The sequence below is a fragment of the Tasmannia lanceolata genome, unplaced genomic scaffold (assembly GCF_043159265.1).
Source record: "Tasmannia lanceolata isolate RefF3 unplaced genomic scaffold, GAP_Taslan_0.1 ptg000020l, whole genome shotgun sequence".
Lineage (NCBI taxonomy): Eukaryota > Viridiplantae > Streptophyta > Magnoliopsida > Canellales > Winteraceae > Tasmannia > Tasmannia lanceolata.
The window spans coordinates 31,691,451-31,695,000 of record NW_027518697.1 but is presented as its reverse complement, the minus strand read 5'-3'; positions in this window follow the sequence as shown (position 1 = coordinate 31,695,000).

The following is a 3,550-nucleotide window of genomic DNA, read 5'->3' as shown; positions in this document are numbered from 1 at the left end:
AATGCCACAGAAAGTGCCGGGGCGCCAGCTGGAGCCATCATCCGCGTTGCCATGGCTCGCTTGGCCTTGGCTTGCCAGTCCCCGACACGAGCAATCGCGCATTTTCTTTGCAACCGACCAACAATGCCGCCCAACGAGGCCAGCACGAGCAGTCATCCGCGGTCCCCTGGCCCTGCGCACGTTTGTCTTTGAAACCGAGCATCAATGCCACAGAAAGTGCCCGGGCGCCAGCTGGAGCCATCATCCGACGTGCCATGGCTTTGGTCCCATGGTCTTCGCAACCGAGCATTCGTGACACCCGACGGGGCCAGGACACCAACCCTTCCGACACGAGCATTCGCGCATGTTCTTTGGCCACACAACGGCGCCAGCACGAGCAAAATCATCAGCGGTGCGGTGGCCTTGCACGGCCTTTTGTCTTTGGAACCAACCATCAGTGCCACGGGAAGTGCCGGAGTCCCGGCATCCGCGGTGCCAAGTCATTGCGCCCTTGGTCTCTGCAGCGGGGCATGCCGGGCACTCCCAACCATTGCAAGCAAGCAAGCAAGCAAGAAAGAAAGTAAGTAAGTAAGTATTACATATAGGGGCGGGACATGCGGGGAGTTCTGCGAAACGTGCACTACGGGGCACACGCGTACCTACCGGGCCATACCGACCCCTATTGGGGCACACGTGTGCATATCGGGGCATACCGGGCCTATCAGGGCACACGCGTACATACCGGGGCATACCGAGCCCTACTGGGGCACACGTGCGCATATCGGGGCGTACCAAGCCTATCGGGGCATTCGCATGTATCCCAAGGCATACCGAGTCTATCCGGGCATATGCGTTCATACCGGGGCCTAACGGGCCTATCGGGGCATACTTGGGCATATCCGGGCAAAAAATGCCCAAAACTTGCGCAACCTTGGCAACCGTGGTCCATTCCTCACTATATGCCTAGCCCTGGCAACCGTGGTCCATTCCTCACTATATGCCATGGCCTTGTGCCCATGGTCTTCACAAGACAGCATCCAAGGCGCCTGAAAGGCCAAGGGAGCCCAACCCAGCAATGCCCAGCCAAGGCCAGGCATTCCAGTGCCTGCCCGGGCAAAAACGCCCAAAGCATGCCCCATTCCTTAGCCTATCCAGGCAAAAATGCCCAAAACCAGCCCATTCCAGTGCCTATCCGGGCAAAAACGCCCAAAGCATGCCCATTCCTTAGCCTGTCCAGGCAAAAACGCCCAAAACCAGCACATTCCAGTGCCTATCCGGGCAAAAACGCCCTAAACCTGCGCATTCCAGCGCCCCGCAGCATGCCACCCTCCTATAGGGTTTGCGCAACCAACCCGCCTAACCACCAGTGGCAACCAAAGGTGCTGTTAGCGACGACTTCTGAAGACGCAACGAGACGCGACGGGTTTACGCCCAGACGCGACGAGACGATGCGGGATCTGCGCCCAACCATGCCTACACCCGCCGACTTGTTGCGGGAGCTGCTTGCCCAAGCATGCCTAGCGTGCAAGGCCTGCGTGCCCAAGGTCTGTGTGCAAGGCTAGTGCCCAAGGCTAGTGCGCAAGGCTAGTGCCCAAGGCTAGTGAGCAAGGCCTGGGTGCAAGGCTAGTGTGCAAGGCTGCTGTGCAAGGCTTGTGGGCAAGGCTGGTGCGCAAGGCTAGTGCCCAAGGGTTGTGTGCAAGGCTAGTGCCCAAGGCTAGTGCGCAAGGCTCGTGCCCAAGGCTAGTTCGCAAGGCTTGTGTGCAAGGCTAGTGCGATGGGCCAGTGCCCAAGGCTTGTGAGCCAGGCTTGTATGCATGGCTTGTGCGCAAGGCTTGTGTCCAAGGCTTTTGTGCAAGGCTCGTGCGCAAGGCTAGTGTGCGAGGCTTGTGCGCATTGGCAGGTAGCCCACCACCATGCACGATCCAAATGCCACTCACGCGACAACACGGTGCCAAGCCGGGCATGGTGTGCACTCAAAACCAATCAACGGACAGAGGTCATGCGTCATGGGGGGGATCTAGCAAGGCCATGGGGAAGGTCATGGAGGACCTTGGAAGCAAGCGCAAGACGAGAGCGAATCGAACAAGGGGCCAGGACGGGGCCTTGTGCCCATGGTCTTCGCAAGACAGCGTCCAAGGCGCCCGAAAGCCCAAGGGAACCCAAACCCGGCCGACACTTGCAATCGCACATGCTCTCTGCAATCGCACATGCTCTCTGCAACCAACCATCAGTGCCACGGGAAGTGCCGGAGTCCCGGCATCCGCGGTGCCAAGTCATTGCGCCCTTGGTCTCTGCAGCGGGGCATGCCGGGGAGCTCATTGGAGAGGCCCTGTAAGAAAGCGCAATAGAAAAGCAAATCGAACAAGGGAGGTAAGCTCACAGGTACGAAGAAAAGGAACCCTTGTGCGCATTGGCGGAGGCAAACTACCCAACCAAGCCAGCAGCAACCAAGCCATAGGGTTGCAAACAGACGTGCAACCCAGTACCCACAAGGGCAGGGGTAAGCCGCCGAGCCTAGCAAGGTAGGTGTGCTCCCAAAACCAAACAACGCACACAGGGAGCAAACACGGGCAAACAAGTGACGCCATGGCCTACTCGCCCACCGCCCTCTATATTGCCTAACCTTGGCAACCATGGTCCATTCCCCACTATATGCCATGGCCTTGTGCCCATGGTCTTCACAAGACAGCATCCAAGGCGCCTGAAAGGCCAAGGGAGCCCAACCCAGCAATGCCCAGCCAAGGCCAGGCATTCCAGTGCCTACCCGGGGAAAAACGCCCAAAGCATGCCCCATTCCTTAGCCTATCCAGGCAAAAACGCCCAAAACCAGCCCATTCCAGTGCCTATCCGGGCAAAAACGCCCAAAGCATGCCCATTCCTTAGCCTATCCAGGCAAAAACGCCCAAAACCAGCACATTCCAGTGCCTATCCGGGCAAAAACGCCCTAAACCTGCGCATTCCAGCGCCCCGCAGCATGCCACCCTCCTATAGGGTTTGCGCAACCAACCCGCCTAACCACCAGTGGCAACCAAAGGTGCTGTTAGCGACGACTTCTGAAGACGCAACGAGACGCGACGGGTTTGCGCCCAGACGCGACGAGACGATGCGGGATCTGCGCCCAGCCATGCCTACACCCGCCGACTTGCTGCGGGAGCTGCTCGCCCAAGCATGCCTAGCTTGCGAGGCCTGCGTGCAAGGCTAGTGTGCAAGGCTCGTGGGCAAGGCTAGTGCGCAAGGCTAGTGCCCAAGGTCTGTGTGCAAGGCTAGTGCCCAAGGCTAGTGCGCAAGGCTAGTGCCCAAGGCTAGTGAGCAAGGCCTGTGTGCAAGGCTAGTGTGCAAGGCTTGTATGCAAGGCTAGTGTGCAAGGCTGGTGTGCAAGGCTTGTGGGCAAGGCTGGTGCGCAAGGCTAGTGCCCAAGGGTTGTGTGCAAGGCTAGTGCCCAAGGCTAGTGCGCAAGGCTCGTGCCCAAGGCTAGTGCGCAAGGCTTGTGTGCAAGGCTAGTGCGATGGGCCAGTGCCCAAGGCTTGTGAGCAAGGCTTGTATGCATGGCTTGTGTGCAAGGCTTGTGTGC